Raw genomic sequence first — 25,248 nt, 5'->3', positions numbered from 1 at the left:
CCGCAGGTTCTCCGCCGTCCATCACATCATCCCAGGGCTCATCAATCCTACACACTGCAACCACTCAGGGGCCAATATATTATAGGGTGCTTTATTCCCCCCTGCAATAACTGTTGATTCAACAGACACTTCATTGTTTTTAGACACCAACATTTTCATACTATGGCGGATTTTCTTAAATAACATTTTTGTACTATGCCGGATTATCAGAAGGCGTTCTTTAAATTTCAGATCAGAATTTTACTTTAAAATGACTATTACTCTCAGCATAATCCTGTTTGTAACACCAATTAATATATCGCTGCAAGGAGCAAGGCAAAGTTCAGATTACGCTTTAAAGAGAGTTAATTAAGTGATAATTGAGCATAGTGGTGAATGATTGTCCTTTTATAGTAAATTATCATATCTATATACAAAGCATAAAGATTGCAAGTTACATCCACATCATTAACTAAACATTAGCTAAGAGGTTATGGCCCTTTTACACGGACCGGCAAAAGTGTGATTAGTTTAAGTAAGAGAAACCAAGTAATCTTGTAGATATGATAACTTTTAATACATGATGTTATAGCAAGCTTTCAAAACCTAACAGAAAGTGAGGATGAGATCGCATCGCCACACGATTAAAGAGAGAAAGCCAGAATTACACGTGGCAAAGCATTTTTTTTTAGTCACAGACGCAACATACAACCTATGAAAGTTATCATACTTAAAGGCAATTTTAAGTCCAAACATCACAGAAAAATTTGGCAATATAAGTTTATAACCATCTTTGATACTATCAGAAAGGGTCTGAATCTCGGAGGGGGGTTTCTACATTAGTGGAGATTATGCAATATGAGAAACCCAGAGCAGATGTAACACGTTGGCCTGGTATTGACCCCCTAACATCAATTTAGAGACTATAAATTTTAGTCTCATTATTCGTTGGCAAGTCGTTATTACTGACTTTCAGGGCTCACTCACACGGGCGTTTCAACATCCGATTATTCACGCGTTAGAAAAAATTCCACTATATAGAACCAATGCTTTCCAATGAGAGCGGTCACATGTGTGATTTTTACATGCGCAAAAACGTCTGCGGCGAAAATTATAGGACACGTTTGTTAAAACGCAGCTAGCTGTGTTCTGCATTTGCAAAGAATTTTTGCAAAAACGCAGGATTTGCGATTGTCTGCTATTGTGTTTTTTCAAGCACGCCGCACTATACTCCCATCATCTGAGCAAGTGCATAGGCTTCTATGCTGAAAGTGAAATCAATAGCACACGCTGATGATGTTACCCTTTTCGGGGCAACTGTGTAACTTCTGGCCAAAGAGGTCGTGTGAATGAAGGCATTGAAAGAACTTTTGCATTGCCTGCGCCCCTCCCCCCGCCTCTATGCGTTCACTATAAAAGTTTCCTGGTAGCGTGGGTGAAGTATGGCTGACATTTATAACAAAAAACAATATGGAGAAAAATTATTTGATCCGCACTGTGGAGAGGCGGCCCTCCTTGAGGGATACGCGCTGCAGAGCGTAGAAGAACAGCGGACAAAAGATTGTGCTGTGGGAGAAGGTTGCCCAAGCAACATATAGGATGCAATGGCGTTCATTCAGCGTCAGTACCCGGAATGAAAAGAGTGGAATGAATGTATTCTTTGTTTTTGCATCCTGCTCACACTATATTATTGCTTTTGCCCAACCACGTTATGTTTGCCCAAATTGCTTGTAAGTATCTGTTTACTTAGTCTGTGTTTTTCACCCTGTGTACGTGAATTATAGTTGCCGTGTATGTGCCTTTATGATATTTATGTAGTCTGACCTAATGGCCTGAAACACTTGCATGCCATTGCTTTATGCGTTGGGCCCTTTTCTGTGGCGTTATTTTGTGTCCTGATAGGTACATGTTTTTGGGTGGTTTTTTTTCGCGATTCCTATGTTTATGTTGCATTGACATTTGTTTGATCACTTTGTTTTTTGTTGTCTTATCCTTTTTTAGTTGCTGAAGTTATGACATCATGGCGTTCAATACGCGATGCCTTTCGCAAGAGCCTCATAAAAAGGCATGAACAGGGCTCATGGGCGCGGACGTACAAATCTGCAGAGCAGTTAAAGTTTCTGTGTCCAGTTATGGAACCTTCCCCCGTAAGTAGAAATGAATATTGCAGTAGGGGGCCCCAGTAGGTTATGTTGGAAAAAAACAACAATTAGTACAGATGGCTTGTTTTAATGTAAAAATTGTATGTCTTTCATCCCACTACCAGTGTGTATAAACCACTCCTGTAAAGACATTGTTTGTGTACCCATTTAAATGCATGGTTTGTCCTCCCACAGTGTTTCCTCGTTGGACTCCCCCTTGGGATTCCTCTTGATGGTCCTGAAGGAATCCCCCTAGGCATCAATCCAGTAGTCCCCTTAGGTCTCCTGGTTTGACTCCCCCTTGGGATTCCTCTCGGGAAGGAATCCCCCTAGGTGGAGCCCTAGTAGGCCCCAAAGGAATCCCCCTAGGGCTTCCCCTCGGCATCGACGATCATAGCAGGCCCATCATCATGTGCCCGGAGATCTAGAGTGTGCTGCATTGCAATATTTGCAATCCCGGGCAGATGATAATTGGGCTGATTTATTTGGTCGCTTGATTGCCTGACGTTTGCGATAGCTGCCCACTGCTACAGGGGAAAGTGAGGGTTGCTGTGGAGATGGTGCTTAATGCCGCACTCAATGAGTGTCCAGTTATGGAGGTGTTCTGGTTTTTAGACCACTGGCGTCTCCACAGTAGGGGAGACGCCTGGAGTACAATATATGAGAATTGGCTCCAATATCCGACGGCCAGGGCCCCTGCATATTTCCAACATCAATCTGGCTGGCGAGCTGGTCGCGGGGATTATTCCCCCGCCATTGCAGAGGAGTACAGACTGCAGTTCACCAGATCAGGGGCGTACATTAAGGGAAGACACAAGGAGGCAGACGTCTCCCTCTCCAGTCTCTACCACTGAGGCTGCCTCTCATACACAGGAAAGAGGTAACACAAGTGTGTGATTGGGTGTGATTGGAAAGTGTTGACACATATTGATGTTGTGGGTGGCAAAAGGCAGTTTTTGGGGGGGTTTTTCGCCCAATCATAAGAACATTTAGTGCGTGGCTTATACACCTTCAGCCCTAGTGCAACACATAAAATGTACACTTTAGCAACAGAAACATACTGGCACAGACTGGCACCTTGAACTTATGGAGTCTGAAGTGTGGTACGCAATGGAGTGTGTATGAAGCACATCATAGAGCTTGAGGTCACACGATTGTCCCATGGCCATGCCCATCAGAGTGTATTTTCAAAGTATGTATTTAAGTACTCTCCATTTTAAAAATGTGTAAATATTACAGCTGTCAAAACAACGTGCCTTCCTGACAGCCTTTGGCAATGTGGTAGAATATTTTAAAAGATCCATGCCACATAGTCTGTGCCCGTTATTCATTGGATATTTCAAGGCCTTACTTCTACATGTAATTACAAGCATGCTGCTCTTGTTTTGATTTGTGCCTAAATTAGTGTTCACTTTAATGTCCCAACAGATGAGACACAAAGTCACAGGGTAGAATCTGGGCAGGCCGGCCCTTCTACACCGCGGCTGGCCTGCCAGGCCCCACTTCCACCAGAAGTCACTCCAGTAGAGCCACCCGATAAGTGTAAAAGACTGCACAGCAATAATAAAAGCATACGGTCGTGTTAACTCAATTATAGATTTGTTAAATATATTTAAACAATGCCTCGCTCTCCTTGTCTGCAGAAGAGCCCCCTGCCAGTGAGCCAGTATCAGCAGAGGGTTCCCCTGTCGGACTGGCTCCTCTGAGGTCCCTACAGCCTCTGGTGGAGAGGGAGAGACCTGACTTGGTCCCGTCCCGCCCTGTGACTGGTAATTGCAACACACTGGTTACACACTGGGGCCTGAGCAAATAACCATCTGGGATAACAGTAGGATAGGCAGCCAAATGTTCCTTGAATATTTGGCTCAGACAACGCTGCACACAGCTGAAATAATGAATGTGGTCTCCACCCACAGTGGGTGAGCAAGGGACCAAGGGACACATGACTTCTCTCATGTTCCTACTTTTGAGGCAAATTCAAATAATATTAATGACTGAAACAAATGTGCATTTGCTGTTAGGACTGTTTAGCAATCATTTTTGATTTTTGTTTGACCCACAGCGTGGAGAGATGTTCACCCTGATGAGAGGGGGGCCTGGTTCTTCAACGAGTTTTGTCTGTGTCGCCTGCAGATCGATGTGCTGCAGAGTGGCCTAGACCGAGTCTGTGAGCGCCTGGCCAACCTCCATCAGTGGGGAGTACATCACTTCCCGACGATGGAGCAGAGGTCGCTCCACCCACCTTCCACCTCCACACAGTCCCAGTCCATGCCCATGGATCTTTCAATGGCACATTGACTTATGCTTGTGGGGGTGCAGAAAGGGCCCTGCGTTGCCATCATTTCTGCTGGTTCATCATCTGGAAACAGAAGCTTGATTTTGTGCCATCCCAGAAATGTTATATGTTTATAAATAGATCTATATTTGAGCCAGGTTGGCTTGTTATTTACACTTGCCAGTTTTGCACAAGTTTTTCACCCCCCCCCCCCCCAAAAAAAAAAACTGTCATCTTCTTATTATAACTAGAGATGAGCGAGCATACTCGCTAAGGCAAACTACTCGAGCGAGTAGTGCCTTAGCCGAGTATCTCCCCGCTCGTCTCTAAAGATTCGGCTGCCGGCGAGGGTGAGAGGTGAGTTGCGGCGGTGAGCAGAGGGGAGCGGGGGGGGGGGGGGAGAGAGGGGGAGAGAGAGATCTCCCCTCCATTCCTCCCCACTCTCCCCCGCCCCCCGCCAGCAGCCGAATCTGTAGAGACAAGCGGGCAGGTACTCAAATAAGGCACTACTCGCTCGAGTAGTTTGTCTTAGCGAGTATACTCGCTCATCTCTGGTTATAATCTTTTAACAATCAACACAACGGGACTCTTTTTGCCAAACACAGGGAAGTCTTTCATTCGGATGTCACTGGTAAAATGCTTGCTGCAACACACATCAGGTGAGGTACACATATGTGAGGGGAAGTATATTAGTCCTGGTGACCAACATTACTAGAAAAACTAGGAAAACTAACAAAATAAAACACAACATGCTGAGTTTCACTCCTAGACACAACTTGGGTACCTTGTTTGGCCCTTTTTTATTTCCCTGAAAGGTACTATGGCTTTTCACATGGACAGACTTTTATGGTGGGTGAGTGCTTAGAGCTGCAAAGCTTTTTTTGCATGGAACTATAATTTACTCAGATCAATACATGTAGTTCACATAGAAATAAAAACATACATTAGAAGGGACACAGTCCATTCATCCTAATGTAGGGCACAATAGTCACTGTTAACACATTCTTACAACGGTGGTCCAGGCGACAATACTTGAGCTTCTACATTTGCAGGGTGTGGTTAGTCTGGGCACTTCATTTCGGAATTAACGATTTGTCCTTGCATGGCAAGCATATATGTTTGAAAAAAGGTGGCCAATATCTGTGAAATGTTCCAACATCTGATGACCTGATTTTGGTTACACAACCAGTAAGCCAATGCAATCCTCTGATTAGACCTATACAAAAAATGCACATATTTGAAATCACTCCAAAAACAAACATTTCCATCAAATATATCTCTAAAACATATACTCTCGTTTAGTGAATATTTGAAAAACACTATCAGTAGGAGGAAATGTTGTAAATGATGTATGAAAATCTTTCTATCAGCCAACATAACTAGAGTGGCAACAGCACAAGATTTGCTCATATACGTGATTCTTTGGGAGGGGTCATATTGGCATCCCTTACAAACACAATAAATTTGTGGCCTTGCCATTTACCTGGACAACATTCACACGTCTTCTATAAAAGATAGTGTTGCTGCATCCCTAGTGTGATGGCGCTCATTAACCACACCAGAATACCTATAGAGAATGACAAAAAAAAGGTTATAACGCTCAGCCATATTTATCTGGCAACACAAAATATGCCCTTCTAACTGTATAGAATGTAATGTTTGAAAAGGTTTGTGGTTATGGCCCATAACGGCACAAACATCTGCAAGCCTATTGTAATTTGGCTGGTAAAAACCTAAATCACAGCCTGCCAAATTTGCACTATATACACACAACTGGTGAGCTGATTTCCTAGGAGAACAGAGGTGACCGCACTTAGCAACAAAATACGACGAGGGCCACAGTTGAAGCAGAAAAATATCACGTCTCATTTTTAAAAGGAGTCCCTTGGATGAGGCAAAAACGAGGTATTGGTTCACTACATTGGCCACCTTCTGCTCCTTGGCCAAAATATCCAAAATAGGCCCCAAGTGGGAGATAACACTTGCTATATCGAGCGGAAGATGGCCAATTTAGTACCAGCTCGCAACCCACGTCAAGGGTCCTTGTTATTTGCAAGTCCCTAACTGCCAAAAAGTGCCAAAAATAATCTAACTAATAAAAAATGTGGGCACAGCCAGCTTTAAAAAAAAATACTATTTTGAGAAACCAGCTCATTGGCCACGAAAGCGCTCCCTGTCGAGAGAGGAAGTACTCCGCGAAGAGGTCCCTGACTTGGATGACAGAGTGTGCTGGCCTACCATACTGCACAGACTCCTCCTAAACTTCGCCCCCAAAAGCAGTGGGTAAAGCATCCACAGTATTCAAAACCATATCATGTTGCTGGAACAAATTATGTAGAACCACACAGGTGCAAATTACCGCAGACACGTTGTCAGGACCCAGCTGAATGGCACTTAGTAACACTCGCCAATGATTAATGAGAATCCCAAATGCACACTCCACATAATTCCGGGCATGTGTGAGGTGGTAATTAAAGACCTGCCTCCTGGTGTCAATGTTCCTGCGAGCAAAGGGACACAGAACATGATTAGACAGGCCAAATGCCTCATTCGCCATGAAGACAAATGGGCGTAGGCACAGAAAGCTGCTTATCCCTCAGCCGCCTACCCATACTGGAAGCACTGACAAAGGGCTTTCGCACCAAAGTGTGGCTTATTATTAGGTATTAATGCCTGTAAAAGGGAACGTTAACACCTACACAGTTAGCCTTTTTAATTACTGAAAAGTCAAACCATATGTGCCGTGGCAGTGGAGCCTGTGATGGTGTTTCAGGTGTAGGTGTTAGGTTTGCTAATGTGCTGGCAAATCAAAGATGCAGCCTAATAACCAAACATGTCTAGTCAAAGAGACAAAGCCAACACAGGGAAGGGATCAAACATAATTACATACATGATGTGACCTAGAGACAGATGTTCACTTACCGCAGAGTGACCAGGAGTCTTTGCTCAGCACAAATACACTCACGCATGTTGGTATCTCTGTGGGTAATCCCGGAACTCACCACCTCCAGAAGTTTATCGAACATGACGACTGACAAACGACAAAAGGCGATGAACTTGTCTGGGTACTGCCTCAGGTCTGCGTACAGGGAGTAAAACAGCGTAATACGTTCACGCTGCGACACCATCGGAGGCACCCAGTACCTCCTGGCCCTCCTCCTCCTCCTGACTCCATGTCTCCAAGTCCAGTAATGTCTTTCACATCCAGGTCGAACCAGAAGCAGAATGAAGCGAAGGCCTCATTACAGCCAATTTATAACTCCTTGTAGTGGGCTGAACCACAAATAGATGTGCGAGGATCAAGTTCCAGACGCTCAAACATTCATGTGCATATTGCTGCGCATTGCGAATTTATGTGGCGGAAAAACGCTGCTAGGTACGTTTTTTTCGGCGTGACGCGTGCTTCGGTCATGTGGACTTTTGAACACATGCATATTGCGCACAAAAATGTGTGTGTTAAAACGCCCGTATGACTGAGCCCTCAGGCAGGATAAATACTAAACACTGGATTGCGGGAAGGTGAAAATACTCACCTCCCTTCCTGCAAGTCCTACCGCCGCTCTCGGATCCACCGCTGGCTTCTGCGCATGCGCCGATGTGGCGCGCATGCGCAGAAGGCCGGTGAGCCCGGCAAATTCAAAATCTCCCTGCACCCGGCTGTCACAGATAGCCGAGTGCAGGGAGATATGACTGAGGAACGCTGTATGCGGTTAAAACGTTTTTTAAAAAAAGTTTAAAAAGTTAAAGTTTCATCTCCCCTTAGGGATCGTATCCATAAGGAGAGATGAAATTACGTACTCAAGGTTCCCGGATTTGTCCCCTGATGGGATGTTGATCCGTGGACCTTACCACAGCTTCGGCACATGCGCCTGTCAGCATGATGGCGGACAAATGCGCAAAAGTGAAGGATTGCCCAGGAAATTTGAAAATTTAAGAGCCTGGAGATGTCACGGGGGGCCGCGGTATGCGGTTACTGGTCACGGGATCGCCGTTATCCAATGCATAATGGTGATCACGTAAAAGTTCTTTAAAAAGTGGAAGTTTCATCTCCCCTCATCGATGCGATCGGTGAGAGGAGATGAAACATCTTCTCGGAGGATTACGCATTTGAATCCAGATGCGATTATCCTCCATGGACCCTTCCGGCTGCTGCGCATGCGCCCGCCGGCAAAATGCCGAACACATTCACAGGAGACGGGGAGCCCAGGCAATTTTAAATCTCCTTGCTCCCAGCGACCAACGGTCGCTGAGTGCTTGGAGCAGTGACTGGTGGCCTCGTTGAGCGGTCCCCGATCACGTGATAAAAAAGTAGCGATCTAACATTAGGCCGGTCACACATGACCGGAGAGGAATTACGGGTTCTGCATGCGCTTGATCAGCGGTAATCCACGGATCAATCACATGCATTGGATTACACAATTCCCCCAATTAGCGGGTCGGAATTACGTAATCCACTCGCAGAAAACAGAACACAACATGTTATATTTTACCGCGGATATCCGCGACCTAGAGCCCATTGTTCTCTATGACCATGGATATACCTGCAGCCCATATACAAACACATTGTGCACGAGCTGCGGGTACCCGGGTCATCTCTAAGCGAAATATAAACAAAAAACTGTGTACTGTGCATGACTTCCTGTGCAATTACGCAGTTATGCGCAGTACATTACGATGCCGTACGCAGCGTCATGGACCGGCACATAGGTGGGATCCGCTGCGGGCCTCCGCAAGCGGATTCCACATACGGCCGTGTGAGCCCGGCGTTATTCAGACCGCTACCTGTAATACATAATTTACAAGAAGCCCCGGGAACGCTTGCCTTCCTGTAGTTCCAGGAGCAGCTTGTTGAGTGCCTTCTGTTTGAGACCGCTGCACCGTAGCAAGATTACGAAGCCTCACAGAGCGCCACTTTACACCCCATCCTTGCCACTGAGGTCACGAAATACCAACCCAAGAAAGCTTGGGAGGAGGGTGCTTATACGGTTTTCTTGCCCCATGTGCCTATTCCAAGCAGTCTCCGTTATTACCCCCTTTTTCGGACATAAAACGCAGCTTACATTATTACTTTTATCTAATATTTAGGGAATGCCAAAAAATGTGGATGGTGAGGGGAGATTATTTTTAGGAAGTCAATTTTTTTTACGTACTAATGGGCAATGGGGCTTGGAATTTATTCAGTTGTGCCCTGAAATCCAACGGGCGTTCCCTCCATTATGGGCCTAGCCATGTGTCCTGTAAGCAGATTGGGGCCACAATGGGTATGTTTCTGAACACGCAACAAACAGGGGGATCCATTTTGGGGTGAAAGTTTTCATTCATGCTTGTGCTGCACAGAAAAACTGCTTTTAAAGTGACACAATTGTCAAAAAAAATGAAAATTGTATTTCTTTTCCTTCTGCTTTGCTTACGTTCATTCAAAACTGTGGGATCAAAATACACAGTATACCCCTAGATAAATTCATTTAAGGGTCTAGTTTTCAAAATGGGGTCATTTGTTGGGGTTCTCTGTCGTTTTGGCCGCTCACGGGTTCTACAAGTGAGCAATGGGGCCTAAAACACCTTCAAGCAAAATGTCTGTTCTGAAAGCCATCGGCTGCTCCTTTTCATTTTGGGCCCCGTTGTGCATATAAACATAAGATTAGGGCCACAATGAGTTTGTCTCTGAACACAGGACAAACGGGGGTATCCATTTTGGGGTGCAAGTCTTCATTCATCTATGTGCTGTACAAAAAAAAACAGTTTTTAAAATGACACATTTGCCCAAAAAATGAAAATACAAACTTTTTCCTTCTGCTTTGCTTAGATTCATTCAAAAACTGTGGGGTCAAAATAAGCAGTACACCCCTAGATGAATTCGTTAAGGGGTCTAGTTTTCAAAATGGGGTAATTTGTGGGGGTCCTATATCACTTTGGCCGCTCAAGGGCTCTACAAGTGGGCAATGGACCTAAATCAGCTTCAAACAAAATGTCTATTCTGAAAGCCATCAGCTGCTCCTTTCAGTTTGGGCCCCGTAGTGTATCCAAACAGAAGTTCAGGGCCACAATATATATGTTTCTGAACACAGGACAAACAGGGGTATCCATTTTAGGGTGCAAGTCTTCATTGATATGTGTGCTGTACAAAAAAAATGTTTTTAAAATGACACAATTGCTAAAAAAAATGAAAATCGTAATTTTTTCCTTCTGCTTTGCTTAGATTCATTCAAAAACTGTGGGGTCAAAATAAGCAGTACACCCCTAGATGAATTTGTTAAGGGGTCTAGTTTTCAAAATGGGGTCATTTGTGGGGGTTCTATATCGTTTTGGCTGCTCAAGGGCTCTACAAGTGGGCAATGGGGCCTGAAACACCTTCAAGCAAAATCTCTGTTGTCAAAGCCACTGGCTGCTCCTTTTGCTTTGAGCCCCTTTGTGCATACGGACATAATATTAATGGGTATGTTTCTGAACACAGGACAGACAAGGGTATCCATTTTGGGGTGCAAATCCTCATTTTTATGTGCAAAAAACTGCCTTTAAAAGGACATATATGCAGAAATCTGAAATTTTATTTTTCTCCTCTAAATTGCATTAACTCCTGAAAAAAAAACATGGGGTCAAAATACTCCTGACCCCCCTCAGTGAATACATTAAGGGGTGTAGTTTTTAAAATGGGGTCATTTGTCTCTGAGCCTTTGCAATGTTGGCTTGGTTTAGAAAAACAAAGTGTTCCTCAAAATGTTAATAATCAATGTCAAATTTCTACGTCTCCTAAATGGTTTAAAAAAAAAAACGAAAGCTTTTCAAATGTGCGTCCAGAATGAAGTAAACAGATGGAAATATATATCTTATCAAAAATTTGTACAGTATGTTTGCACATATTTGATATATTACAATTAAAAATGTGAAAAAATGACAATTAAAAAAAAATTTCTCAATTTTGGCACTTTTAATAATTGTACACAAATTCTATTGGGCTATTTTTACCACCTAAATGAAGTACAACATGTGGCGAAAAAACATTGTCAGAATCACTTGGATATGCAAAACCTTTACGGAGCTATTTTATGTTAAAGTGACACAAGTCAGATTTGCTAAATTTGGTCTGGTCATTAAGGTGCAAACAGGCTTGGTCACTAAGGTGTTAAAGTCTCCCTGCTCCTGGCTACCAAACATAGCCAAGAGCCCGGAGATTTCACGGGAGACGTGGTCAGTGGTATCTGGTAACGTGATCACCGCTATCTAATGGTTAACAACAAACACGTCATAGATCCGAACCATGAGTGGGGGAGAAATTACTTATCTAAGGCCTCCGGCGATGTTGCCCGATGGGATTTTTACCCGCAGACCTTTCCCCAACTTCGGCGCATGCGCAAATTGGCAAAATGGCAGACACAAGCGCAGAAGCTGGGAGAGGGCCCGGGAAATTTAAAATCTCCTTGCTCCTAGCTAGTAAAGGTAGCTGAGAGCCTGGAGCAGTGACCGAGTGCCGCAGTGAGTGGTCCCCGGTCACATGATTGCCGTTATCCAATAGATAGTGGCGATCACGTAAAAGTTAAACAAAATTTTACATACAGACATAAGATTAGGGCCACAATGGGTAAGTTTCTGAACACAGGACAAACAGGGGGCTCACTTTTAGGCTGCAGGTCTTCATTCAGATGTTTGCTGTATAAAAAAAACTGTTTTTAAAATGACATAATTGCCAAAAATATCGTAATTTTCTCTTTCTGTTTGCTTAGATTCATTCAAAAACTGTGGGGTTAAAATATGCAGTACACCCCTGGATTCATTCGTTAAGGTTTTTAGCTTTCAAAATGCGGTCATTTGTGGGTTTCTGTATTGTTTTGGCAGCTCAAGGGTTCTACAAATGTGCTATGGGGACTAAAACACCTTCAAGCAACACACCTTCAGCAAGACACCTTCAGCAAGACACCTTCAAGCAAGACACCTTCAAGCAACACACCTTTAAGCAAGACACCTTCAAGCAAGACACCTTCAAGCAAGACACCTTCAAGCGAAAGCCACCGACTGCTCCTTTCGAGTTTGGGCCCCGTTGTGCATACAGACATAATATTATGGTCACAATGGGTATTTTTATGAACACAGGAGAAACGGAGATATCCATTTTGGGGTAAAAATCCTCATTTTCATATGCACTATAGAAAATAAAACGGTCTTTAAAATGACATATTTGCCAAAATATGACTTTTTTTTTTTTCTCCTCTAAGTTGCATTAACTCCAGAAAAGAAACTGTGGGGTCAAAATACTCACGACCCCCTCAGTGAATACATTAAGATGTGTATTTTTTTTAAATGGGGTCATTTGTGGGGGTATTTATCATTCTGACACCTATGAAAACGAAATGTTCCTCAAAATGTTAATAACCAATGTTAAATTTGTATGTCTCCTAAAGTTTTTCCAATTTGCTTCCAGAATAAAGTAAATAGAAATATATAACTATCAAAAATTCGTACAGTATGTTTGTACATATTTGACATATTGCAGTTGCAAATGTAAAAAAAAATTACAATTTTTCAAAATTTTCCCAATTTTGGCACTTTTAATAAATATACACAAATTCTATCGGGCCATTTTTACCACCTAAATGAAGTACAAAATGTGACGAAAAAGCAATGTCAGAATCAGTTGGATATGCAAAACCTTTACGGAGTTATTCTATGTTAAAGTGACAGATTTTCAAAATTTGGCCTGGTCATTAAGGTTGAAACAGGCTTTTTTCATTAAAGGGTTAACAGCTGATATAGGACCACAACAAAGATAAACCTTCTTTTGGGCATAATTAGTGGAGACAAAATTATCAGGAGAGAGGGCGTGGCTTCGGCATGGCAGCATGAGGAAGCAGCAAGAAGGAGCTCCGGTCCCACATACCCTAATTACTGCATGGTAAAGGCCGGCAGAAAGAAGGGGAGCGTCTCACTTTCAAGATTCCTCAGCAGCACTCCTTCTCCCCGCTGGTCTCCGAACATGGCCCCTCCCAGCGATCTTTGCAGGTAAGCCTGGAATCCACACCACCCCTTCAAGTAAGGCTATCGGGACTCACCAGCGGCGCTGCGGGCCCCGCCCCAGAGCCGGCAGACAAGCTGATGCCGGGTCCAGCGTCCCACACCAGCGGGGAGAAGAGTGTGTTGTCCATCCTGCCGGTTCCCCATAGCAACAGTGGGCTTACACCACCTCTGGCAGTTAACGCAGGGAAGGCAGTACAGGATGGAGGGAGGCAGCGAGGAGACATTCTGGCAAATGCTGCCAGTCCTCCTCTGTGGCAGGAGGACAGGAAGAGGGGCCCATTACCAGTCAGCTTCTTCAATGGCATGGAGTCTGAAGTGCATGTGCTCCCCCCACACTCCATCAGGCTGCAGCTCCTATGCCTTAGCGGAGCAGGGATAATTCTAACCCCCTGCAGAAGCGACATCAAAGGGGCACTGAGTTTGTGACACCACAAGCCCCAGCAATATATACCTCCACGCAGCTGAGCTTCCCCACAAGTCAGGCACTGGGCACCCATAGGCAATCCCTCCAACTAATCAATCAGGACATTACAGCCCCCATTCCGGGGGCCCTAACTCCACAGGCACATGTCAACCTTAAATGCATTCTATCCCCCTTCACCGAATCCTTTCGGTACACGGAGAATGCTTCTCCTCCTGCCGCTTCAGCTCTCCACTCGCAGTCTGGTCTACAAAACTCAGAAGACCCTTCTCTCCAAATGCCCACAGATCTGAATCATACCTTAAAGGAGCTATGAAAGATGGTCCGCGCCTTACCAACTAAGACTGACCTGGAGCTACAAATATGGCGTATAGAAGAAAAACATAGCACAACAATCCAGGCCGTGAATCAGTCAGTCCAATTCCTAACAGAACGGATCCTGGTTCTGGAGCAAGCAACTACAACTACCTCTCTGGAAGTGCCGCACTTAACCCAATCTCTGAACAACCAGCGGGTACAGATGAGAGACTTTGCTCTGCACCTGGACGACATCAAAAACAGGGAGGGGACGCCGCAACGATCTGAAGATATTCTACCTGATGCCCTCCATGACTGCATTGTAGCCACCTTTAAAATGCTTCTGAACAGACCAGAAAACAGAATTATAGAGTTGGACAGAGTTCACCGTCTAGCAGGACCGCGTAAGCGTAACTCCAACTTCCCAAGAGACGTTATCTGCCATATTCATTTTTATAGACAAAAGGAGGACTTCTTGCGCTGCGCTTGGGAGCAGGGTCCAGTCAACTTCAAGGGCTCAGAGATCACTATCTTCCTGGATGTCTCCAGACTGACCTTATACATGAGGACCGGTATTGGAGGCGACACGTGCCGCAGATGCCACGTACAGATGGGGCCATCCTTTCCACATCATTTTGACAAGGCGGGGCCGCAGCTTTAGTGTTTAGTCTCCAGAGGACACGGAGGGGGTGTTCAGTTTCTTGGAGACTCCACCCATACCGCTTCCGAACTGGACTCTCCTTCTCAACTTCAACTTTAGCCAACCGATGAAAGAGGATCCTGCTCAAAGAGATGTATTATCTAGAGGAATGTCTGTAAAATCCCCCAGAAATCAAGGCTAAAGCTGGTTATCAAGGCAGTCTATATTGTTCCCAGAGCCCTCATAGATATTATACGGGGATGAGGGGACAGGAGTGGTTCTAAAAGTTTATGCTGCCAGGCAGGCTACCGCCTCTATAACCCACAGCTTCTCTTGACTCTGCTCCCCTGTCACTCTAGAGTTAGGCATTAGTGGGTTCTGGGGCTCCCCCTCACCCAGGTGTCACCTGTATACACTTCTTTAGTGCCGGTTTTCCTGTGAGGACTGCTTTCCAAGGTCTGTCTTGCTGTTCTGCGTTTCCCCATTTAGGGTTCGTGGGCCGTGATTTGTCTCCCGAGAAGGGGGTCTGCGCCCCTAGTTTAATAGTGCAACTGCTCTTCAGTAGGGATTTCCTTTTCTACAGCTTTCCTAACCCTTGCCCGTCTTCCTGTTGTATCTTGTAGTGGTGTGTCTATGTTGTTTTTTTTTTTTCTTTCTTCTCTTTCCCTTCACCGCCTTCCCTCCATAGTAAGGCAACTTCGGGGTCTTTTCCCCTTTCTGTCTCTCTTTTCCTTTTTTCTCTTTCCCTTGCTCCAATTCGTATACACATTTGCCAGGATTTTGGAATGGGTGTAGACGCACCCTCCACTCAATGATGTCTTCTGCTAATGCTAATCTGAATATTTTTTCTATTAATGCACAGGGTCTGAATATACCGGAGAAAAGGTACTCCCTCCTCCGCCTTTTGTAGCAAAAAAGAGCGCATTTCGCTTTTGTACAAGAAACTCAATTCAGAGGGGATTCGATTCCTAAGCTGAGAGATGCTCGGTTTGCGGATGTCTATCACAGCGCTTGCTCAGTTTCCAAGACCAAAGAAGTCTCCATTCTGGTGACCAGCTCCATCCTCTGGGAACACCTAGACACACGGGGGAACGGTGCAGGTAGATACCTCTTCATTAAGGGTAAGTTGGCAGAGACCCCAGTTACCCTGGCCTCGCTTTATCTTCTCAACTCCTCCAAGGTTTCCTTACTCGAGGGGGCCTTGGAGTACCTGGAGGAATTCCGGGAGGGCATCCTGGTACTAGGGGGGGGGGTGACCTAAATATTCCTCTTAACTCATCTATTCATACATCCAGAGGGGTTAGTAGCATGCCCGGATCCACACATCGCAGGTTACACAAGCATCAATTAATCGATGATTAGAGAATCAGTCACCCTTCCACAAAAGATTTTACTTTTTTCTCTCGTCCCCACAACTCCTACTCCAGAACTGACTACTTCCTGCTTCAACAAGCCAGTCTCCCTCTAATTACATCAGCACATATTGACATCATATCTTTCTCAGACCATGCCCTTGTCTTTATCTCACTCTCCTTTCCTTCACTACACCACAGGATGTGGCATTAGCCTCTCAATGATTCTCTCCTACAAGACACAGTAATTAAAAGTGAGATCCAAAATGCCCTAGAGGAATTCTTTAACAAAAATACAAATCAAGTGACAGCCCCGATTTCCGTGTGGGAGGCCCATAAGTGTGTTATTTGGGGGTCCCTCATCAGTATCAGGTCCAGAGTTAAAAAAAAGAACGCAGCACCCCACTACGGCTACTTCTCAATCGCATTCAGATCCTGGAGTCGGCACATAAACAAACTTTAGATGCGACAGTGTTGGAGCTAGTACAATTGCGGGATAAGGTATGCTCTCTGTGTATGGCTCGAGCTAAGGGCATGTTGACAAAATGCAGGAGACAATTTTATGAGTATGGCAATAAGCCCAGTCGTACTCTGGCCTGGGCCTTACAGAAAGAATGAACTCGTTCATATATTTCAAATATCTCCTCTCCATTGAGCCGTAGCCTCCATGGGCCACAACAGATCGCCTAGGCATTCTGAGATTATTTCCAGTCCCTTTACAACCTGCCCCTTCCCCCGTGGAGCAAGACAGATCCTCGCGTAGATCTTTGATTCAAAACTATCTTCAAAATTCAGGCATGCCTCAGCTTTCACAAGAGGCAATTCAAATGTTAGAATCACCCATTTCACAAGAGGAACTCTCCTGCGTAGTAAAAGAATCCCACACAGGAAAAGCACCCAGCCCGGATGGTTTTACCCTCCAATACTTTAAGACACTCATTGAAACTCTGCCCCTCATTTCCTCCAGGCTTTTAATTCCCTTACCTCGGGTGTTAGCCCCCCAAGAGATACCCTGAAAGCGTTTATTACGGTAACCCCGAAAGAAGGTAGAGATCCATCTCAAGGTCAGAGCTATCGTTCTATATCTCTTTAAAATGTAGATCTAAAACTTTTCTCGAAAATCCTGGCCAATCGCTTATCAGCCCTTCTCAGTGATATAATTCACGGAGATCAAGTGGGGTTTGTTCCTCTGCAAGAGGCATGTGACAACACTGTCAGGGCTATTAACATCATCCATCAGGCAAAAATAACCTCCTTACCCATATGCCTTCTCTCTGCTGATGCTGATAAGGCCCTTGACAGGATTGACTGGGATTTTTTGAGAGAAACTCTATGCCATTTAGGGTTAGGCCACAACATGTTGAACTGGATCTTTAGCTTATACTCTTCCCCCACCGCCTCAGTCAAAGCAAATGGTATGCTTTCTTCCCCCTTTAACATTTCAAACGGCACACGACAGGGTTGTTCTCTCTCCCCTCTCCTCTTTATCCTGTGCCTGGAACCTCTCCTCGCATATCCGTTCCAAAGTCAACATAGGGGGTGTCCGGATGGGGGATACAGTACACAAAGTAGCTGCATATGCGGACGATCTGCTGTTCTTTTTGTCATCCCCTAGGGTCTCCCTTCCTGTCCTTCTGAATGAACTTTGTATTTATGCCACGTTCTCTAACTTCAAAATTAATTATCAAAAATCGGCAGCGCTTAATATTTCCCTCCTCTCTCGTTGGTAGTCAAGATACAGGGCTCCTTCGCCTTTAAGTGGGCCAGAGAAAGTATCAAATATCTAGTGGTCTATTTCATGTCGCATATCTCCGACCTCTATGCAGCCAATTTTCTGAATCTTTTAAACAACATTAACACCTTCCCGCTGCAGGGCGTAAGTTTACGTCCTGGCAGCAGGGTACTTCCCGCAACAGGACGTAAACTTACGTCCTGGGGATAGCGCGGGATCAAATATGATCCCGCGCTATCCCGCAGCGGGAGCCGGCTGTCAGACACAGCTGGCGTCCCGCTGCAACAGCGGGGGGACATCGGCGATGCGCCCCCCCCCCCGCTGTAAACCCCTTCCCTGCCGCGATCTAAATAGATCGCGGCAGGGAAAGAGTTCACAGAGGGAGCGGACTCCCTCTGTGTCTCCGGCCGGCTCTCGCAATAACATCGCGAGAGCCCGGCCTGTCACCATGGTAACTGGATGCCAGACACTGGCGTCCTGTATTGCCTATGCCTATAATCGATGTACAAGCGATAAGGCATGGCAGAGCAGTAGCTCTGCCATGCCTTATGACAGCGAACATAAGTGCAGTGATATAAGTCCCTCAGAGGGACACAAACAGTGTAAAAAAAAAACAAAGATTAAAAAAATGAATAAAAAAAATGTAAAAAAGAGTTTAAAAACCATTTTTTATGCTTTTTCTCAGATTAGCATAAAAAAAGGTAAAAAAAAGATAAAACCCCACATATTTGGTATTGTCGCGTCCGTAACGACGCGTACAATAAGTTGCACATGCTTTTGACTGTGCACGGAAAAAACGCAAAAAAAACCCTAAAAAACTGAGGCAAAAGGCTAATTTTTAGCATTTTGCCTCACTAAAAACGCAATAAAAGTGATCATAAAAGCCGTATGTACCCCAAAATGGTACCAGTAAAAACTACAGCTTGTCTCACAAAAAATAAGCCCTCACAGAGCGCCGTACATCAAAAAATAAAAAAGTTACAGGACTTTGAATGCAACGATTTAGAATAGAAAAAAGATTTCCAAAAAAAAGGGTTTTTATTGCAGAAAAGTGGGAAAACCTAAAAAAAATGTAAGAATTTTGGTATCGTTGTAACCGTACCGGTCTGCAGAAAAAATGGAAAGTCTCATTTATGCTGCATGATTAACGCTGTAAAAAAAAAAATCTATGGCAGAATTGATGCGTTTTCTCTCCCTGCTATCATTAAAAAAAAAAAGTTTTACAATATAGTCTATGTACCCAAAAGTGGCACCGATAAAAACTACAGTTCGCCATGCAAAAAACAAGCCCTCATACGGCCGGAAAAATCAAAAAGTTATGGCTTTTGTTAAACGGAGAAGAAAATCCGCCAAAAATTGTTGCGTCCTTAAGCCCAAAATAGGCCATGTCATGAAGGGGTTAAAAGAGACCTCCCCTTCTGGACAAAGGGCTTTTATCTTGGTTTGGCAGGTGTTCAATATTCAAGATAAACGTTCTGCCCAGGGTTTTGCACACTCTCCAAGCTTTACCCACTGACATCCCAAGACTTTTTTTTAAGACATCTGTCTTTCCTGCTCACAAAGTTTGTCTGGGCAGATAAACCTACCCGTATAGCCCGGAGCCTTCTGTCAAGGCCCAAGGCAATGGGGGGCCTAAGCCTCCCAGATCTAGTGGCTTGCCACCAGGCTTCCCAGCTAATGAGAGTGGTTGACTAGCATAGGCACTCGGATTGCAAGTAGTGGATCTCAATGGAGCAGACGTTTTCCTCAATACCCCTGTCAGACCTCCCTTGGGTTCAAGTAGACATCACGGCTGAGCTTAGGTCGCATCCTACAATAGGACCCACTCTTAGAGTGCTGTCTCGGCTTCTCCACAAGCCTGGGGTTTCACCCATGCCCTCACCCCTGTTTCCCATCCTAGGTAATTCGGCCTCCCCCCCCCCCCCCCAGCTTAAAGGGTCGCAGGTTTCAATTCTGGCTCCGCAAGGGTAGGTTTAGAGCAATCCACTTTATCTCAGAGGGGCTTTGGTTGTCGGTAGATGAGTTGACCAACATCACAGACTCGGTGCAGTTGAATTTCAGGCAGATCCATCAAATCAGACATTTTCTCCTTTCTTTACCTTTGGTCATGGGATTTTCACGTGCAAAGACTCCATTTGAGCAACTCTGTAGTGGGACAAGTCCCTCTCGTCATACTCTTTCTCGCATATATAATATTTTAATGCTGGATGTGGGGAGCTCCACACTTTCTTACATCTTAGCTTGGGAGAAAGAGTTGGGGTCATCGTTTACACCTGAACAGCTAACCAAGATTTACACCTACACGCATAAGTTCTCCATTTCAAGCAAGTTTCGGAAAACAGGATTTAAAATTCTTTCTCACTGGTACAGGGTGCCCTCCCATTTACACAAAATGTTTCCTGCAGTCTTCCCACTTTGTTGGGGATGCGGAGCAGACCAGGGGACCTTATTACACATTTTCTGGGATTGCCCTGTGCTAGCAGGTTTCAGGTCAGGGGTGTGCCTCCAAATTCACAGATTTTGCTCTGCCCAAATCACCCGCATTCTTCCTCCTGCACCTCAATGACATCCCGGAATATACCTATAGGCGCTCAGTGGTGAGACATCTGGTAAACGCAGCAAGGGCTTGTGTTCCAAACTCTTGAGACAAACGCTACTGCCCTCCATTTCATTATGGTTCCATCTTATAGGTGAGATCAGGGAGATGGAAGAGCTCACAGCATCACTCAAAGATGCTCAGGAAAAGTTTACCAAAACATGGCATCATTGGTTGGAGTTCCAAGACTCGGATGAATATAAGAATCTTTCTGGGCAGAGCGCTGGGTAGATCCCCTGACAGGGGTCCTCGCCCAGTTGTCTATCTCCCTCACTTTCATGGCTTATACATTTTTTCTATCAGAGCACAGGGATCTGATTTTGCTTTTCCTTCCCCCCACCACCCTTCCCTTTTTTTTGTTGTATCACTTTGTCTTATCAGTATTAGTCCTTGTCCTGTTGTTTTTCTTAGTCTTGCACAGAAGATATACAGTAATTAGTGCGTCAGACAATGTCACAGTGTTTTCTCTACAGGATACCTTCCAATCATAACCTGTTGGAGAACTTGATGACTAAAGTGGAGAAACATTGCCCTAGGCTCCGTAGATTGTAACATATGTATCCAATAGAATTAGCATAAACTTACAGGGATTCTGTCCTCAGTGTGGTTGATTCTTAGCTGCTGGCTGCATGCCACAGAACCTGAACATATCTTTGTAAACACACGAAGATTTATCTTTATTGTAAAAACTCACTTTTATATTGTTGCACATTGTATGCAAATCGGCCCGCCTTGAGTCATGGACGTGGGTCACCTGAGCCCTGAGTCACAGTGTCCAGCCTTTTCTTAGCCCCCCTCCTTGCTTGACCGGTTTTTCTTGCCACTTACACCAGCAGTGTGAAATCCTGTACTTCCACCATGTGGCCCTCCATAGACAAGTGTCTCGAATTCAGTGCACATGTCCACTTCAGGCTTTAACCCGTTTTGGACCAAGCACTGTAAATATACGGTACCTGGTCACGGGCTTTAAGCCCAGCCGTATGTAAAATTATGGAGGGGATTAAAGCCTCCTGCTCTGCAATCAATCAGAAGCAGGACGGGTTGTCAGGTGTTCGTAACAGCTGATAACCTAGCGGAGAAGGCGGGAGGGGTTTTTAGGCCTTTTTGCCTTCTCCTTCCCAGAGTACGCAGTGCTCAATGAGTGCTGTGTACTAAAAAGTAGAAGTGAAAGTGCAACTTCCACTATGGGAGCCCAGGGGTCACGTGACCGTCAGCATTCCCTGCTACTGCAGAGCTGCAGGGTCGTACTAGTGTCACTTCAGGGGTTGTTTTCCACTGTAACTGGGACTCCTATGGATGCAGCTCCAATGGATGCCCCAGCTACAGTGAAAAAAAGCCAAATAAAAAAAAAAAAGGTGGATGCCCTCCAAAGGTCTTGTATGATGCCATGGGGAACATAGATAGTAAAAAACATACCATATATACTTGAGTATAAGCCGACCCGAATATCAGCTGAGGCACCTAAGTTTACCACAAAAAAAATTATAATAAATATAAGACCTTCCATGAAAATCGTCCCTAGCTGTAGTAAAAAATAAAAAAAAATATTTATTTACCTCTCTGCTGCTGCTGGGGCTCAGGCGCGTTTAGCCGCTTGGGTCCCGGCTCCCCCTTCCCCCCCAGTTATTTTCAGGGAAGGGCTTTAAATAGAAGCCCTTCCCTAAAAACCATCCCTAGTTGTAGTAAAAAAAAAAAAATCTTTACTTACCTCTCTGCCGCTGCTGGGGCTCAGGCGTGTCTAGTCGCTTGGGTTCTGTCACTGTAATGAAGTTCTTTCAGCAGGCCGGGATTTAAAATCCCCGCCTGCTGAAAGGGCCGCATCTGATTGGCTCAGCGCTGCCTGTGATTGGTCACAGTGCTCACCAATCACAGGCAGCGCTAGGCCATTCAATGAATTCAATGATTGTCTGAGCACTGTGACCAATTATAGGCAGCGCTAAGCTGTCATTCAATGAATGGCTGAGTGCTGCCTGTGATTGGCTGAGTGCTCAGCCAATCAGACACAGCCCTTTCAGCAGGTGGGGATTTTAAATCCCCGTCTGCTGAAAGAACTTCGTTACAGTTATGGCTAAACGCTGCTAAGCCCCTGGCAGTGGCAGAGAGGTGAGTATAGATATTGTTTTACTACAACTAGTCATGTCTTTCAGTAAAGAGCTTATATTTAAAGCCCTTTCCTGAAAATCACTGCAGAGGGTGGCTAGATCACTGGCTAGATGTGCCTGAGCCCCAGCAGTGGTGGAGAGATAATTATAAATTTTTATTTTTTTTTCAGGACCCTCACTCGAGTATAAGCTGGGTGGTGGCTTTTTCAGCATAAAAAATGTGCTGAAAAAGTTGGCTTATACTCGAGTATATACGGTAATTACATACACAAGTTACAGAATAAAATAACAATATGTACATGAGAAAGAAAATAACCCAAAACCGACGCCAACCAAAACCATCGCTATAAGCGCCCCTTAATCCAAAACCATACATATTATATATCAAAATGTCCGAAACAAAATGAGGAACCCATTACCATACTTTATTTTAGTGTAAATATACAAATTAAAAAATAAATAAATAGAGATGTTAAAAAATATTTTTTTTTTAGCTTTTTACCCCCAAAAATGGGGCAGTAAAACCACCACATGGGTAAAATGCCTAAAAAGTGCCTGGTCCTTAAGGGGTTAAGAGCTTAACTTTATCTCCACCTCTCCTCATCGGTGGCACATGTTCAATTACTTGACATTTGACTTGAGATTATGTGACCTGCTTGCTAAGGCCTTAGTCAGACGGGCGTTTTTTCGCGCAATTTGCGGATCGCATGACGGATGCGCATCCGCAAATCGCGTGACCGGTGCGCGCAAGTCGCCCGCAAATCGCCCGAAAATCTGCTCCTAGCCGCGTTTCATTAGAAACGGGCCGGAGCTGTCCAGCGCATTGCATTCAATGGAGACGGCAATAGAGCCGCCTCCATTTAAAGCAATGCGCTGCGGGCGAGCCCGGGATGAATTGTCGGTAAGGGCTTAAATATATAAGCCCTTCCCTGCAATTCATCCTAAAATGTGTTAAAATTAAAAAAAATTGTATACTCACCTTCTCCCGGCAGCCGGAGCTCCGCGCGGCCGTCCTGCAGTGGGTGTGAAGGGGGTGTGAGTCAGACCTGCCCCCTAATTGGCTCAGCGCTGAGCCAATCAGAGGCATGCCTCACTCACACCCATTCATGAATTCATGAATGGATGTGAGTCAGACCTGCCCCTGGTTGGCTCAGCGCTGAGAGGCAGCAGTCACTCACCCATTCATGAATTCATGAATGGGTGTGTGAGTGAAACCGGCCTCTGATTGGTCAGGGCTGTGACCAATCAGAGGCAGATCATTCAGCAGGCGGGGATTTTAAAGCCCCGCCGGCTGAATAGTGCCGAGAAGCAGTTCAGGAGAACTGACAGCGGCTGCGGCTGGACTCCGGCTGCAGCGGAAAGGTGAGTATACAATTTTTTTTTATTTTAACACATTTTAGGATGAATTGCAGGGAAGGGCTTATATATTTAACCCCTTCCCAACAATTCACCCCGCGCACGCCGGCAGCCCATTGCTTTCAATGGAGCGGCTGTATTGCCGCTCCATTGAATTCAATGGGCAAATATCGTTCTTCTCTGCCACAGCTGCTACAGCTGTGGCAGAGAAGAATGATTTGTCTTCTATATGTTCTCAATGGGGTCGGCGCTGCTGCCGCCGGCCCCATTGAGCGCATATACAGAAGAGAACAGGAATCGCAGATCGCAGATAGGTGCGATCTGCGATTTTTTGTTCTATAATTTATCGGACGAGCGCATAAAAAGCGCTCATGTGTCCGATACCATTGCGAAGCAATGGTTTTATAAAATCGCCGGACGCATGCGCATGCGCAAATCGAGGCTAAAAACGCCCGTCTGACTAAGGCCTAAAAGTGAAATGTTATGGCCAGAATAAGGTCTTTGCACCATATAGTGATGGTCTCATACATGGGGAGTTTCCTGAACATGTTTGAGATCACATGTTTTTAATGAAGTTCTGTATAGTATAACATGCAATGTTTCACAAATAGACCTTAAGGGCTCTTTCAGACGAGCGCTGTGGGCTCCATCCGCGATGTGAGCTGCGTGCTTTCCAACTTCCATAGGAGCCTATGGATAGCACACAGCAAAGTTAGGACAGGTCTAACCACGGAACTAAGTGCAGGCATAGAACTCGCATGTCCTATCATTGATTGGTGCAAGCGTTTTGCACGTCTAAAATTCATTCATCTGAACGGTTCTATACTAAATAGAGATGAGCGAGCATACTCGTCCGAGCTTGATGCTCGTTCGAGTATTAGGGTGCTTGAAATGCTCGTTACTCGAGACGAGCACCACGCGGTACTCGTCTCGATTAAACGAGCACTGACCATTGAATTCAATGGAGCTGGCAATACAGCCGGCTCCATTGAATGCAATGGGCTACCGGCGATCTCAGGATGAATTTTCGGGAAGGGCTTAAAAATATAAGCCCTTACCTGAAAATCATCCTAAAATCTGTAAAAATAAAAAAAAGATGTATACTCACCTTTCCGCTGCAGCCGGAGTTCAGCCGCGTCTGGCCGGCAGTTCTCCTGAACTACTCTCTGTAGTATTCAGCAGGTGGGGATTTAAAATCCCCGCTTGCTGAATGAGCTGCCTCTGATTGGTCAAAGCCTCACCAATCAGAGGCAGCTCTCACTCACACCCATTCATGAATTTATGAATGGGTGAGTGCTGCCTCTGATTGGCTCAGCGCAGGGACCAATCAGGGGCAGCTCTCAGCTGT

General features: G+C 45.1%; 1 long non-coding RNA gene across 1 annotated transcript; it reads right to left on the bottom strand.

Annotated features, from left to right (window-relative positions):
* Positions 1-5,160: 5,160 nt before the first annotated feature.
* Positions 5,161-21,197, bottom strand: LOC136590902 (uncharacterized). Its single transcript, XR_010787777.1, has 3 exons — positions 21,137-21,197; positions 5,879-5,962; positions 5,161-5,611 (listed from the first exon to the last, which is right to left on the bottom strand). It is a non-coding gene; the product is annotated as an uncharacterized lncRNA (long non-coding RNA).
* Positions 21,198-25,248: the final 4,051 nt, after the last annotated feature.

Source organism: Eleutherodactylus coqui, unplaced genomic scaffold (assembly GCF_035609145.1).
Source record: "Eleutherodactylus coqui strain aEleCoq1 unplaced genomic scaffold, aEleCoq1.hap1 HAP1_SCAFFOLD_53, whole genome shotgun sequence".
NCBI classification, from domain to species: domain Eukaryota; kingdom Metazoa; phylum Chordata; class Amphibia; order Anura; family Eleutherodactylidae; genus Eleutherodactylus; species Eleutherodactylus coqui.
Note: the sequence above shows the minus strand (reverse complement) of the source record. Positions and strands in the feature narration are given on the sequence as shown.